The sequence below is a fragment of the Pyrgilauda ruficollis genome, unplaced genomic scaffold (genome assembly GCF_017590135.1).
Source record: "Pyrgilauda ruficollis isolate IOZ18807 unplaced genomic scaffold, ASM1759013v1 scaffold1, whole genome shotgun sequence".
NCBI classification, from domain to species: Eukaryota; Metazoa; Chordata; class Aves; order Passeriformes; family Passeridae; genus Pyrgilauda; species Pyrgilauda ruficollis.
Window position 1 is genome coordinate 23197919 of NW_024508100.1, and position 17112 is coordinate 23215030.

General features: G+C 34.9%; 1 protein-coding gene across 3 annotated transcripts in view; it reads right to left on the reverse strand.

The window, feature by feature from the left end:
- DLC1 (DLC1 Rho GTPase activating protein) overlaps positions 1–13401 on the reverse strand; it is a 212239-nt gene extending 198838 nt beyond the window's left edge. For 2 of the 3 annotated variants that reach the window (XM_041474160.1, XM_041474322.1), the window contains exon 1: positions 13143–13401. The gene's annotated coding sequence lies outside the window, so the exon portion shown is untranslated. Of the gene's footprint in view, positions 1–12951; positions 13074–13142 lie in introns of those variants that run through there. The other variant, XM_041474233.1, reaches the window with a different exon arrangement.
- Between the last annotated feature and the right edge of the window lie 3711 nt (positions 13402–17112).

Sequence of the window (17112 nt, forward strand, 5' to 3'; positions counted from 1 at the left end):
TGTCATTAGTGTGTGGGAGGCTGAGCAAAATGGAAAATAACACACAGAGCCAGGCCAAAAAAAATTATCTGCTTTCAGTGACAAATTTTAGTAGTAAAAAGTTAATACAATTTTATAATTCTCTCTTCTTTCCTGACAAAATATGGGATGAACCCTAAATATTAAAATCTAAAGTCGATTTGTTGTGCAAATTGTAGCACATTCTTATTCTGATTTCATCTTTATTTCTAAGTATTTGTGGTCCAAAATTATCAGAGTGAACAATCAATAGTGATAATGCTTTTAACTTCTGCTGCACCATTTGCTGACGGACACTAAAGGCCCTCAATTAAAATAATTTTACAGCCAAGACAGTGTTTTCTTTTGGTCTTTGAAAAGAGGCATGTTTACTAGAAAGTGGTCAATGATTTCTACTGTCCTTCATGAGCAATGTTTGGAGTGCATCTGGGTGCAACTCCTTTGCAGCTTCCCTTTCTTCCCCTACTAGAACACTACCCTCATCTACTTTAGAGAAAATTAAACATGGTTGCTACAGCCATATAGGGACATTTCTGGCAACAATCAATAGAGACAGTAGAAGTTAAGAGTTCAAAGCTAAAAAATGAAACTTCCTAAGGGCATACATGCATCCACCTACCTAATCAGTGCACAGAAGGCAGGCTGTCAGAGAGTTAATGAGAGTGTGTTAATCTTGCTGCTGCTACATGGACTTACAGAAGTGGGAGAACAGATCTGTTACTGTTTTTTTTTTTTTTATTTTTTGGATGTGGTGAGTTATATTTCATGGGGGATGAAAACCAAATTTTACTTTAGGAACCTTTCTGTTTTACTTGCATTATCACTAGTTTTGTCTGCCTCATAGACTGCTGAAAAAAATATTAAACAGAGAAATTTAAAATACTTTTCTTGAAATGCATGACAAATAAATACATGGCATGGGCACTTTTATTGTTCTTTAACAAATGAGTGTGTGTTAGCACTTAATATGGAAATCTACAGTACATATGTCATCTCCCCAGGCAGCTTCACCAACAGTTCCTGAAATCCCCTCATTCCCATGGCTCATGAAGGAGCTCAGAGCTTGGTGACAGCTTACTTTTCTTCTGCTCCCTCTCCACTCCTCAAAGACTGTGTTAATTAATTCAGCTCAGAAATTATTTTCCTGCTCTAATTGCTCGACACTTAAGGGCTGACAAGAAAATTTCTTTCTTTTCTACCTGTTTGTTCAGGACAACTTATTTCCTTTCACTCACATGCAAGCACATAAGCTGTGCCTTGGAGGGTTCACTGCTCCAGACCTGTGGAAGAGATTGTCTGCCAGAGAACCAAGTGCACTGCCACTTTGCAGAAGGAAGCATTCCTGCCTTGATCACTGCTTTTCTGCTGTTGCTACTCATTTTTTTTCTTGACATGCAGCATCTTTTACCATCTGAGAAATGCCCCTCTCAAGTCCATTTCTACTTTTGCCCAAGAGAAGAATCATCCCCCTTTCTTACTTTCTATTCTTGCCATGTCACAACTAGAAACCTTTATATCTGATTTCTGCGTAATTTTAAGACTGTCAGATGAACCATTATCAGTCTGTTGAAATGTTTTGCAGAGTGAAAACATCTTTTCTTCTGATGAAAACGTCTATCAATATGAGACTGTCCACTCACCTGTTGCTATAATTCAGAAATATTTTGCTTTACTTTTCAACAGCACTGTTTGGTATTGCTATTAACTATTAATTTTCTGAAGAACAAAAGTTTGACACAAAAATACAAAGGATAAAACTTCTGGGCAAAATTTCTTGATCCTGAGTTTGAATTAAGGAATATTGGCAACATTGACCCATTAGGTAATTCTTGACTTATAGAAAGTGAATCTGAGCAGTGGGTCATCATGCTGCAGCAGAAGCCCATTCAAGAGCCCTCTAGGGTGCTCCACATTGCTTACAAAACTAGATGTTAATTTAGATGGATTTTGTAATAATTTACTCCCTATCTCACTGTAAAATATAGTGTTAATGAAAAGTAGGCCAAACCCTTAGATTGGTTTATTTTTGGAAACTTTATGTCTAGTCTCACAGATCTGAGTGTCTTTACATCTCATAAAGCAGAAAATGAAGATGAACTGATAGGTTCTCTTATAATTAGACTGTCTAACATTTTCCTTCAATTAGGATTCCTGTGTTTTTTTTTTTTTTCAGAAAAATTAATATTAAACTGCTTGCAGCAGGCTTTCAAAACACAGAAGGAGAATTTCTTTTTTTCTCATGAAATTCCATTAGGATTTGACTGTGCTACATGTTTTTCAAGATATGTTTTACCTTCTCTTGCTTCCCTCCTCAAGGAAAAAATGACACTTCACAAGAACTATCCTTACACAGACCCAATACTAGGACTGACACCAGTGAAAGCTGCATTGAGAAGAACTGAGTCTTGGAGCTAGAGGGAGAATGGAAAGGGAAGGATGGACACTTGAATATCTGGAACTATGGCTGTGCAGACCTGTCGGAGTAGCTTCCCTTCTGGGGCTTAGGACAGGACACATAAACATCCCAGTTACAAGAATGCAAGGGCACACAACCAGGGCTCTCTGGTCCTACATCTTGCCCCTTAGACTTCCAGGACATGGGAGAGGGTCCCTGTTTTTCCCAGAGTGGAAGAAAGAGATAAGGAGAAAAACATGGGGCCATGCAGCACCAGCAGCCACCACACAAGCTGAGGCAGTGAACCCCAAGCCATTAGGAGGGAAAAACTACGGCAAAAGCAGGCCTAAGTAGGACACTGCTGTGCAGGACACCTGGTCGCATCTCTGTATGGACAAAGCAAGCACTGCCACTGACCCAGGGGGGACATGTCTGTTGTCATCTCCACCACTTCCTCCATTCTGACAATTCATTGCACCATATTCGACTGCCACCTTGCAATAAATAGAAAAGCTTTGGAAGGAAGGAATTTGCAGAGAACACAGGACAGCTTACAAAGTCTGTGGCAGGAAAGTTTCTGAGAGGGCAACCCAGGCAGTACAGCCCCATCATCATGCCAGTGTAATTTAATTTTTACTAATGTTTTACACGGGATGCAAATAGTTTCTTAAAAACAAAAACAAAAACAGAACAGGCAAAGCATTAGCTTATGAGCATAAACAAAGATGAAAGACTGTTTCATTACATTTTTTACATAGCAGGAGTATGTAAGCAATGGAGATCAAGCAGAAATATTTATTTTGTTATCATTATTTTATCTTCATTGGTCTGTGACCTCAGTCAGCAAACTTTGTTTAAGGAAGTCTAAGTGAACAGGGTCTGTTTCCTATAAACTCATCTCACATCTCCTGGTCTGGCTTGCATACAGCTCTTTCAGTAACACCATACCAATCTCTGACACAGAATGTTGTTTACAAATAATTTGAGATAAAACATAAGCCTCTAGGTCTTCACTCAACTATTTATTTTAAAAGATCTCCTGCTTTTAAAATGAAATCCTTCATTTTCTTATTTCCTGGAAGTAGACCACCTTTTGGATTTCACTGAAGTGGAGGCTTACCTTGTCTGCAGTTTCTATATATACAACATTTGCAGTGCAGGGTTATAGAACATGCTAAACCCTGCTGTTGTAGAGTAGAAATATCAGGATTGGTTTTTGTGGGGTATTAATCTAGTGAATACCAGATGTAATTTTTTCTGATTTCTTTAATATGTAAAATCAAATGCTAAAGCTGGTTTGAACTTATAATTATTTAAAAATATTTACTACTTTATTCTAAAAATCAGAAATAGCATAGTACTCATAAGACAAGTATGTCTTCAGAATGAAATAATAAAACAATTTAAATGTTTTATATAACTTTTAATGGTCAGGTTTGCATGTGCATGGATGTGTTGCACTTATAAATGTGAACACAGACTATTAAATATAGGTGTTGCTGATTTTTGTACAGATAAACACAAACACATCCCAATATTGTCCTTTCATGGGATACTCATCCTTTTCTTCTATGAGATCTTACTGTTGGTTTCCAGCCATGAATCAGTGGACAGAAACAGAGGCAAACAGTACTAAGTCCAGCATACAAACATTCCTTCCAGCATACACTACCACACAGGATTTTAAAATTGCTGCCCAGCTATAGATCAAACAGCATCCAAAATCCAACACCTCCCTGATAAGTTTGAGGAACCGACTCCTATTGAAGCATCTGTTAGGAGAGATTCCAAGAACATAAAGTGATTGGGAACCAAATATTAGAATTGCATAACAATACTCAAATTAAATATTACTGAACTTGTGACTCTGAAAGGTGTCCAAGTAAGCCTCTTTGCACTAAGGAATGAAAGGGGAGACACATGTAGAGACGGCAAACCTGGGGAACTGCAAAAGCGACATTCTTCCAAGCTAATGGCAAATGCCTTCGGTGTCAGAGATGAGCTTTACTTTAGAGAGAGCCATAGAGCAGGAAGGGATCCTGAGCAGGGACTGGAGCAGGGGTACAGGGGAAGTACAGCCTTTATAGGACAAGAGACTTTTTTCAATCTTCCTTTCTCTGATCATTAAGAGGAAGACAAATCAGAGGGATTTCTGGCCCTCAAATCCCCCTCTCCCTGCTAGCCCTCATGAGTGGTATCTCCACAGAGTGAGAAGGTGGCATAAATGGGGAAGCTCTCTGCACACTTAACCTTGGGTTGCTGTAAGCAATATTGGATGAAACAAAAGCTGGTTTAAAATCAAATTAAAAAATGACTACTTGGTTGTGAACTACATACTTGCAAATCTGATTTCCATACGCAGTTAATTGGTTAAAATTCTAATTATTAATGAGAATAGAAATTAACAAACACTAGAAACTAAATATAAAACCAGAAGTCAGAATATGTGACTGATTTATTTATTTTTATATAAAGAGGGAGACTATAAATAGTTTTGTGAAGGTAGGTATTAAAAACTGTGATTTTAGATTATTCAGAACAAGAAAAGAAGTAAAATGATAAAATTTGCTGATTTTACCAAATTGAAATGAAGAATTAGGAGATTAAACTGCATGTGAAACTCTCTGTACTAAATAAAATGGTATTCAGTGATTAAAAAATACTTCTAATTATAAATTATTATTATTATTATTATTATTATTATTATTATTATATCATCTACCAATCTGGAAAACAAACACAAAACTAAGTCACTGCGGCTGTTAATTTGCAACTGATTTTCAAGCTCAGTTAAAATTAAAAGATATGTAGCACAATAGGCAAAAGAGAGGCTGAGCACACAGTGGCTTAATAAAAAATATTTTCTAAATTCTTGTTATGCAATGAACTGAAAACTGCATGTAATAATGGTAATTCCATCTCAAAACCAGAAATAGAGTAGGAACACATACAGCAAAAAACAACAGAAAGGATTAAAAGTATGGTATAGCTTCTGTCTGAAGAGTCATGAAATGCATGGGTGTTTCCTGTCTGGGAAAGAGAGAATTTAGAGCCATATAAAAATCAATGGTATCAAGAAGAAGGAGAACATTTATTCATTGTGTCTCATACATCAGGAATTTGCAGAAGTGCAAAGTAGAAATAGAAAGCAGAAATATTAAAATAGACCAAAGAATATTTTTTCTTCTCTATGTAAGTAAATAGAAGCTATAATATGTAATAAATATAAATCATACTGCAAAATGCTTGTTTTTTCTGTTCATTTTTTGTTTGTTATTTCTGATATAAGAAATACAACACAAGAAATTAATCACACTATGTACCTGAAATAATTTTTTTGACTTGATAAGGATTTCCTTTTTCCTTCAGGTATCAATTTCATTATACCTTTAGCAAACTATTTTCGTTTCTTCTTCACAGATTCCGACATATGCCATATATGCTTATTACAGTTTACTGTCATTAGAAATGTCTACCACACTTAAGTTTGTAAACATCCTTCCTTTGGAGGATATTTAACATGTTACAAAAACTGATACTGTCCAGCAGCGTTATAAGACCTCAATACATTAGACACCCCAAAATGTAAAGTTAAGTTGGCAAGTTATTCATTCAGAGACTTTGAAAGTCTTGCTTGTTTTGTGAAAATATTATTGGCTCCTAAGACACAACCCCAAACTTTGTCAATATTCCTTAATGTATAGCTTTAAAACATAAACCATCATGGAGTTATTTAATTTTCTCTTCCTCAAAAAGCATCTGCATTACCAGTGCTCATCATCATACAATGAAGAGCTTTTACTTGTAGCCAACATGTGATTACAGTGGGTTTTGGCTTGGTTGTATTTGTATTTGGTTCATTTCCAGTGCTGAGCCTCAGTTTAGCCAAAGCTCTTCCTCAAGGATGAGAAAGGGGAAATGACTGGATCCAAACTGATCCACAGTTAGCCAGGCTTACTAAAGTTCTATATAGTTTACACCCAGTTTAATTATCAAATTAAAACCAATTAAACATAGCATTTAAAATATCCAACTTTAAGTTTCTGTCTTATTTTGAATAGTCAATAAAACAGTGAAATATTATTTTCTCAGGTACTTATAGCACAGTGGTACCACTTCACTGTAATTTTGTTAATGGCAGTTTAGTAATAATCAGCATTAAAGTCTTTTTAGCAGTTATGAACATCCATCCCCTTTACCACAGTATCATTCCAAAGTGAAAACAGCCATCAAATTTATAACTGCCCACTAAAAAGTAAAAAGGTTTTAAGTCAAAAAATAGTTTAGACTATTAGCATAGACTTTTTAAGAAGAAAATTAGACCCATCTAGCAATTTGGATCTGTGAGTCTGCTGGTCTTCAAAATTTAGTACTGTGAAGATTATTATAGACACTGTCCTGATTCCATAATATAAATTACTTGTTTCTTCACAATAAAAGTAATCTAAGGTGTAAAGGCTTTAAGTCTTCTTTTTCCATAGGAGGTTTATGTGGAAAATTCATTGCTCTGCCAATCCTCCCCCCAAATCATTTTGGCTCTCTAATAAAATAGAAATAGAAAATAGAAAAGATAACATAATTTATAGATTTCTTACACCTCCTTTCACTCCCTGGTTGAACTGGAAGCATCTTGAAAAGACATTAAATGAGAAAAGGTCATCCCATGGGATACGGAAACCCAGAAAACTGTGGCTATTGTTTTTGGTCCTGAATTAAGGGAATGTTTTTCCACAAATATGTCCCCCCTTCCCCCAAATAGAAGACATTTCATTTTCTAGCCCACTCAAGTGAAAAACAAATCTTTTAGCTACAGGAGGTCTTTTTGAAAACAATATAAATTAACCAGATTGTATTCCTGTTGCCTCTTAGATTTAAGGTTCTAATATGGTGTTTCTATTTAAAAAAAAAGTTGCTGGTGTTCATTATAGCCATGAGCTATGAAACCTCTCTAGTATGAGGCACTACAGACAATGACTTTTGGCAACCAGCCTCCTTATTGAATAGCAGGGGGCCTGTTTTCATTCCTGGTGTAGACACGACTAAAAAATATTTTTGACATTATTTTGCCTATACTTTGTACATAAAGAGTTGAAAATTATTTTCTCCCATTGAGAAAGACAAATATTTTATCACGGAGAGTCTATGGAGAATGACTTCTGAGGTGACTGTGCTTTTTGGTGGAAATGAACCATTAGCAGAATCATTCAGAATCCCATTTTTTTGCACCTGTGAGAAAGTACTGAGAGCAAACTGAGCAAGTATTTCTGGAATGTAGCTGAAGATGTGAAAAGAAAAAAATATTCAAAATGGCAGCTGTACCACTATTTCTTTGAAACTAGAGAGAGAAATAACATATAATGTACACTGAGTGCTTTGTAAATGCACTGGAGGGCCTAATTAAATCCACTTCCTCCAAGGAAGGGAAAGTAAAAATTTAATTTATCCTCCAGGTTGGTGAAACTGGGAGGAAAAAAGTCTGTCTTCAAATCTAACCCTGAAATTGATTATTTTTCATTATATTATTCCTATTTTGGAATTCAGGAAACCTGTCTATCAAAGGACTGTTACATAGTATGTGTATCTCACCTCTATCTCCCCTTTCTTTCTTACTCTCATACACATAATGTGAATATATCTGCTACAGTCAATAGACATTCTCCACAATATTTTCCAGAGTGCCTCAATTCCAAACCCATCAGCTGGTGTCCTGATTTTATTACGATATTCTTCTATTCAGCATCTGTAGCCTGCCTGGGAAGATATGCTCAGCCCTGGAAATTGCTGTTTCTGAGTACATAACTACAGGAAAAATAAAACAGATGACTTGTGAGCTCACATGGAGATTTTCCCTTGATTTTAAAACTAATTCAGATCTATTTTCTTTACTAGCTACCAATTCTCTCACAACATGCAAAAGATTTTTAAAAAGTCTTTATGTCCAGTATGGTGTACCAAATTAAACTGACAATGACTCAATGTTTGGAAGTTGTCAGTGACATCTGCATATAGGCATTTGATGGTATTAGAGTGTAAAATTGTTTCTGTATATGGAATCCTCAAAGCCCAGGTTTTGCTGTGGAGGATACAACTCTTAGAATCTGTCTTTTCAGAAAAAGATTCTCATTTTAGTCGTTATTGAAAGCTATCAACTTTCTCTGATTAAACAGAATTAACTGAAGAGAAACAATTCAAGCAGAATGAAAAGGGATATCTCAATTTAGCTGCAGACAAAAAAAAGTGTAATGAATTTAACAGTACAACTTCTAGTGTGTTGAGCCTCTCAGGACTGCTAAGAATTGGATTGTTAAGTGCTCAGACTGAAAAAGTGAATCCAAAGTAAGTTCTCCTCGCCCTTTACATGTTTGTGTCATTTATGAGAAAATTCATGAGCAGGTCAAAAAAGGTTCATATTTTGTGATAGTCTTAGAAGGAAGCTAGTAATACAATATTACAGTTATGAAAGCTCCTTAATAAGATGCAGTTAAACAGCTTTAATAATGTGACCCCCATTGCTTTGGCCTGGAGTATTTGTCACTGGTTCCTCTTGCCCTTTCCATCTTCTCTTAGCTCCTTTAGCAGAACAACACGTTGCAACAATCCTCCATTCTACTCCAGATTTTCCTCACTTCTTAGTCTAATGACGTTTATTTCAAACTCACCACTGACTCCCTCTTATCCAAACTTTTTATCACAAGGTGAACTTTCCACAAGTACCACTATGTTCAACTTGGAACATTTATTTGTTCTACCATTAAAGACTATTTGTAGTGTTTTAATCCTATTGTGAAACTCTCACCAGTAAGACCTATATACCCAGAAACTCTACAACTGATAAAGAGTGAGCAAGAGGGTGGGAATAGAAATTCAGAGGTAAGAAAATTGATTATAAATTTCTTAAAGTTCAAGGGCATTTCATCTAAAGCTAATAGATTTTGACACAGGGTACAATGGAGTAACCATCAGGAAGTATCCTAAATCACTGTAAGAAAAAAGAAGAGCCTAGATGAAAGTGAAGGCTAGAAGTAAAGAGTACACAGTATGACTGAAATTGGTTTTAATGATACACACAACCTAAGCAAACTTGGGATGTGACTGATGTAAAATACACCAATGATAAAACGCTGGGCATTGCTAATCTCAACATAAGTGATTTTTCTCATTAAAGGGAAACAAGGAACTATGGTAATAGTGGATTTGAAATTATCTACCAACAGACTGCTCTTAAATAACTAATACCTGAAAGAGTCAACAAATATCAATGCTAAAAATATAATATAAAATATATTGAAGTTCAGTATCAGTAGTTATTACAATGAAATAATGATCACATATGACATGCATAGGATTTGCATGTACAAATTCTCGATAAGTTTGGTTTGAGGTATAATTTATGCATATATACATGTATGAGTATGTATACATGTATATATACATATGGATACTCACAAATATTAAAAATACACCTGTGTACCCAGCCAGTCTTAAAGTCCTTACTGGGAATTCACAGTGATCATCTTTGGATGACATATTTAAAGCCCTAGTGGCCAAGGACCTGAGCAACTGGCTCTAGTTGAGCCCACTTTGAATAATATGTTGGATCAGAGACCTCCAGAGGCTCTCTCCAAACAGGAAGGAAATCAAGATCTGACACTTCTGGATATGCTATTTCAATTACTCTGGCCCTTGTATTACTCTGGTTTTGTATTTTTGCTTTTTTATTTTGTAAAAAGAACAGAAGACCAACAACCTCCCCATACTTTGTTTTTTTCTCCAGACAAAAAAAAAAAAAAAAAAAAAAAAAAAAAAAAAAAAAAAAAAAAAAAAAAATGGAACCAGATGAATAAAATAAAAAAGGAGAATACTCAAAAAAATATAGCTTCTTTTTGAGAAAAGAGGAAAACATTTGTAAATTCTCTTCCTCCTTCTGCTAATGCTGTCCTCAGGGAAGGTTTATAACAAAGAAGATACATTCCAGCAACAAAATTCAAGTTAAGAACAACAGAAAACTATTATATAAAATGTGGCTTAATACTTCTGACAATCAAGAAAGATAAAATTAAGTAACTTTTGAGACTTAATGAAAAAGCCAAAAGTGGAATCCTTGGACTGCTCCATCACCTAAGAAACAATTTTTGAATTGATTTTAAGCCCAGCACTTTAAAAGAATTACCCTAAACCTTGCCTATTTAAAAACTGCATAGCCAAGCTGTTGTCTTTACTTTTAATTTTCATTTAGGAAGGATTGCTTTGTGTTACAAAGATCTGTGTGAATTAGGCCTAAATATACAAACTTTTTTTTTCCCAGTGTTCTGAGTATGGAATTTGACATGAAGGTCAACAGGTACAAGTTCAGAAGAAAAGTAGTTTTCAGGCACATAAATTTATGTAAAGGAAAGCTATTTGAATAATTCCTACTACATGGATGTAACCATTTGTGGTAATTTTTCTCAAGGCTGCAGACATAAATTCATTACTTCCTTCAAGACAGTCATTTGATCCAACTACTTGGGCTATTTTCTTGTTTCACGTAAAGAACTTTAACATTTCTGAAGGAACACAGCAAGGTCAAAACTCTAGATGCTCATTTTCCATTTTCATTATTGCTATATATCTATAAAATAATTTTCAGAAGTTTTTTAGACTGTAACTTTTCTGTGGATCCTTTTTCTTGAACAAATGTATCTTAAAAATTCAAAACAAGGTAAGCATAACAGAGAAATTAGACTAATTAGAAGCAGAAGTTGAATAGTGATTTGTCTCCAAGACTTTCATTTAAACCTTCTAAATCAAAACCACATTTTTTTATCAGTGTAATATTTTCTTATGGTCTACAAGAAACTTCAGAGTTTAATGAGAATATACTTTCTGGGTTCTCTTCTGTTGTCCACCCTGTAGTTCAGCCACCTAAGGTGTCAAGTATTTTCATCTGCAACTGAGGTCAGATGAGGTCATTATATGCTTCAAGTCCCAGAAGTGGTGCTGCAGAAGATAGCTGCTTAATAGGGAAATTTTTCTTCTCTTTAACTGGAGTACTCACTAATACTAAATACGTGCACTTATACTTGCGGCAGCAAGCATGGGAACACAGTGCAGTAAAAGCCACTAAAGCCAAATCCTTTGAGACATTAATGTTCCAACAGAAATTTCACAAGGATGACAAAAAGACACAGTCAAATTCCTCAACTTCCCAGTCCCACCACTTACATATCACAGCTCTCCCAGACCAGAACATCTCACTGGAGAAGACTTGTCCATAAGCAAATATGTGATTGGGATATTAAAATTCATTCCAGAATATACTCAGGAACAATTTACTGCCTATTGGTTTTTCCCTGTTCAGTTCAGATGCATTCTCTCCACAACTCAGAGCCAATTCTGACCACCCTGAACAATTTTCTTCCTCCAAATGGCAGTATAAGTGTACAATTCTCAGTCTGTTGCAGAGGAGATATTTCCCATTCTGGAATATCCTCCATGTCCTTTCACAACAATGATTTTGAAGAATAGTAAAAGCAAAGTTAAAAGATTCTTGAAATACATGAACAGATGACTTCTCTTTAGTTACAAGTCTAGCCAATAACTACATAGAGACTTAATGAAGCGTGAAAGAGAGAGAGAGAGAGAGAGAGAGAAAGAAAGAAAGAAAGAAAGAAAGAAAGAAAGAAAGAAAGAAAAGAAAGAAAGAAAGAAATTTTCAGATTATTTATATTATAATTTTCAGGCGGACTAAGAATACTATATAGATTGACCCAAAAAATGCTTCTCATATCCAGAACAAATTAATAATTAAATCACAACTTTACATAAAATATAAATGCATTCAAATATCAGTGAAAGATACTATCCTGATTTACTCCCTAAACTCCTTAACAGCAGATTCTTGTTATTTTTATTAGTTACATGTTTACTAGGTTAAGAAGAAAAAAAGAGTAAATACATGCATCCTCCCAAAAATTATAGTCAGCTGACATTTACTGAATCTTACTTTACCTCTTCTAAATGCTGGCACAGCACGCAGCAATCTCTGTATCTAATAATGCATTACTAAAAAAACCTAATTTAGCTAAAGCCAACAAATAAACCTTGGAATTTCAGATTTAGAATATACCTTTAAGACTGTATTGTCACTTCTATTACAAATTTCATCTAGGACTGAGAAAAAGCTGGAGACCTAGCCCAGCAAGGTATAACTGATATATCTACCTAAAACACTCCTCATTATCATTACTGCTGGAGTGGAGAGAAAGGAAGGTGGGGAGAGAGAAAAAAACATAGCCCTAAATTGTTGTTAAATGAGGTGAAAAAACCCAAATCACTCACACCTAACTTTCCTATTTAATGTACATTAAAAAATATGCAAGCAATACCATACAGCTCTATTTATATATGAATGCAAATAAAGTTCAGGATTTCAAGCATATTTTAAAAGACGAAGAAAAATGCACAGAAATTTTTTTATAGGTCTGGCATATTTTGATAAACAGAGTTATCACAGTTTGCAACTAAACATACATTTTTAAAGATTATAAATTTTTTACCTCTATTTCTAGTGCTGAGATCCTGAACGCAGAACACTCCAGTGCTGGATACTGCTTGTTTCTTTCCTGAGGTTTTTCTTACCTTCTTTTATACTTTTTTCCTTTTCTTTTTCTTTTTCTTTTTTTTTTTTTTTTTAAAGAAAAAAAAAATTGATAGTTGAAAGTACAGAGAGATTCCAAGACAGCCTTACCTAGATGAAGAGAATCAGGAATTCAGACATGACCTCCCTAAAATCTTTGGCCATTAGAAGAAGAAAAAAAGCTCAAACAACAAAACGAAGAAGCAAACAAACAAACAAAAGAGCCCAGTCCCAGCTAGCTCCTGCTAGCATAAAAGTTCAGATTTCGCTACTGAGATCATTGCTCTATTCTAAGCAGTTTTGCTCAATGTGTGATTCTAACAAAAACACCCTCTGCAGCTGGAGGGAGCCTTAGCTAAGCACGAGCCTGTCAAGCTTTTCCCAGTGACTTCTGTCTACTAAATTCAGACTGATGTTTTGTGAAAGGGGGCCTCAACAACCAGGCCCAGATTGCCTGAAAAGTATTTCCTGCCTTTGAGAGAGAGAGAGAGGGAGAGAGACAGCGAGCCTGCCTGCCTGCGCCAGGGAGAGAGCGCAGAAATGGAGGGAAAAGAAAATGTCAAGACCGAGTGTTTCAAGGCAGTCAGCTTTATACACTGCTGGGCTATTTCTGCCAAAGGAAAAAATCTGTACTACAGCTACATAATGTAAAAATGTATTTAAACCTCTCCCTCCTGGATTTTCTTTAAAAAAAAAAAATGCTTCATGTTGCTCTAATGCTCATGCAGAGGTAGTTATCCAGAACAACACGAGAACATTTCTGAAACACCTGGTCTTTGACGTCAGGTAGTGAGAAACATGTTCTAAACTTAACACATCATAGTGAAAAAAGGTCTAGTACTATTCTGTCAAACAAATATACAGTTAGGCAGATTCCATTTAAAAAATAATGCTAAAATTGCATTCCTACTCAAGAGAGTAAGCTGGATCTTAAAAACAAAACGTTTAAACCCAGTCACGTTGCAGGCAGTGGAATATGTTGCTTTACCTCTTTTGAGAATCCTCCAGAGTCACACAAATCCAGCTCTGCAAAAGCAAAAGGACAGACTCCATCTTGATCATATTAGTATTTTGCTGACATAAACCACTTGTAACTACTTCGTTCCAGTTTGACAGGGTGCCTGAATCATGTCTTCAGAGTAACCCACAGCATCTACATCCTTTGCTCTATACAAATTTAGTGAATATCGTCTGTTTATCTTTTCTGCTTTCTTCTGCCTTCTCTGAACGACTTCCTCTTAGCTGTTCCAGCCTGAGAACTTGGATTACCATTTGGTTTTGATTAAAACCAGACGGACAGCTCCGTGGAAGTTTGAGGGTAAGCTAATGGAAATTACTAGTATGGCTTTAATTAGTATGTTTATTAGTAATAAATATTAGCTATTCACATAACATATTCTACTAATAAACACATACAAACCCCCATCTTTGGCCACTGGTGTCATATTTAGGTGAAATAACTTAGTATTTATTTTATTTAAGTCAGTGTGACTCATAATAGTAATCAACATATACAATTTTAAATTTTTTTACACTTAAGACAGAACGTAGTGCTCTTGCTAAGTTTATTCATCTTACTAGGTGGGTCAGTCATACATCACTTACTCTCTGATGACCCCTTCAGCTGGTGCAGACTTTCTTTATTAATTATTGGTTTGAGTAAATGATTTTATGGTTATTGATCAGGTTATTAATTGGAAAATTTGCCTTTGTCTGGCTTTGAGAGGGAGCTACAGAGGTAACACATTGCAGAGGTTTTTGTACACAAAATAGTGTCTGGACATTTACTGAGCAGAAAGTCTGCATTCAGCAGGCCTGCCACAACTGGGACAGGATATTTATTCTGAAAGGAGATAGAAGATCTTCTAAATTACTAACTGCTGATACATGAGTTTCTACCAGTCTCCAACAACTGCTTTTAACTGTTTATATAATGCCTTCATTAGCTCAATTAAATCTTTCCAAGGGCACTTCTTAAGTCAAAGAAAAGCCAGCCCTGTAGGGCTGTCTCCAGCTCCCACTAATATGGCCATATCTGGAGCTAATTTGTCAAGCTTTAGTTCCTGAGCATGTGGAACTTTGTGCTAAAATCTGCTAAATTTGCCGAATGTGGTCTTCATTGTCACACATGTAATTTTATATATGCAGTTTTCAGCCTTAAAATTACAGTATTAGCTTTAAAAGTTAGTTGCAAAGTTATGCAGGCCCAAATGGAAGTGGGTTTGAAATTTTTCCCAGTAGCTTTCATGTACATGGATAGTGGAGGTAGACAGCCTTAAGTGGAATGACTTCCCAGCCTAACCTCTGCATCTTCAAAGGCGGAGGTCTTTGAAGCCCATAAAAGGAAACAGCACATGTGCTGGTAAACTCAGAACAGCCAGAAGCACAGCCCCAGAGGTAAATAGCTTTTCAGGATTATTTTTAACTACATTTGGCTACTCTCAGTTCTGAATCCATGACTTTTACTCCACTGTGAAGTGTGATTTATACTATTTCCCTGCAAGATTTCAGTTTGGAATTTAGTGAATAAGTTACAAGCTGTGAAGGGGCACATTTTATTTGCAATTATGCAATTGCACAAATTGCACAATTTTAAAATTTATGTTTATGGGAATAAAAATAAAACAAAAAGCCTTTAGTTTCCTTGCAGTTAAAATTTACTAAAACTGTTTGGCTTTATAATCCCAAAAAAAAAAAAAAAAAAAAAAAAAAAAAAAAAAAAAAAAAAAAAAAAGTTATGAAAATTTGAAACACACTGTTCCAAAAAAGTAAACAAATATTTCAAGACAGAATTTTAATTATTTTTTTAAGAATTATTTTTCTTTAGCTAAATGTCACTTAATATTCCATTATAAACTTTTGGTTTCAATTAAATAAGGTGTTCTCTCTTTTATTGCAGAAGCCAGTCATAAGGAATAAGACACTGAAAAACTTATAAGTGGGCACATATTTAAAAGGTATGAGATTATTAGAACATGATCTGCTATGTGAAACAGTTTCAAAAAGAAAACTTATTTCAATTATTCTAGTGCTTGATGAATAGCTGAAAAAGAGAAAAGACCATCATAGACATTGTCTGTGCATTTCCTGTCTAAGAAAACTGAGGGCAGACTGTCTCCTAAATATCTTTTCCTGCTATCACATCTGAAGAAAGGAGGGGAATAACCAGAGTTTGAACACTTATTCAAAAGCTGCTTTAATAAAACTTTACAATGGTAGAATAGAAAGAACATGTGAAATCAGAACATTGAGTCTGAAATCTTGATAATTCTGTTTGATCTTGAACAATAAACAGAATGGAAAAAATTAGTAGAGGAATGGAGTACTAATGAGAAACAAGGAAATTCACTAATAAGGCCAGTTAATAGCACTTCCATTGTGGTCAGACTGACTATACGAAAATTATAGAATTTATCTCTTTGCAATTTCTAAGCTTAAGTCAAACACAAACGTAGTCTTTTTTCTTAGCACAGCTGTAACTCAGAAAACCATATGTTTCAAAGCTAGGCTATATAAATCAGGTATTCAAAGAACTCTAACTGTTGTTTAGGTAATGTTAGTTGAAGAATTGTAATATTCTATTCTTATTATTATTACATTTTATTTATAAATAAGAGAAATGTAGAAAAAAATTCACACATATATAATATTATTTATTTACAAACATAAAACACTTTTGTCATACTAGTGTAAGCTGAGTACACTCCATGACATATTGTGGAAAGAAAAACTAATAATATGTTATTTCCATTATCCTATATAAAGTGAAATACCAAAACAATTAAAAAACTAAGAAGAATTCAAAGTAGCCAAGCAATTTCTTGACAGACATTAATATAATGCAGATGTGGATATTTTCAGATACTCTTTATTTGTCTGAAGATCTGATGGTCTTTTCTAGACCTCAAACTACACATGGTGATAGGCTCTTCCATAATTTAGTTCTTGCTCAGTCAAATCCATACATAAAGCAATGAGAATTTATCCAAATCTCGCCGTTGGTTTATAGGAAATTATTAACATAATATAGTTACAGATTGCTGAATGCAAAATTCAAGTAACTTCTGTGAAACAGTATCAT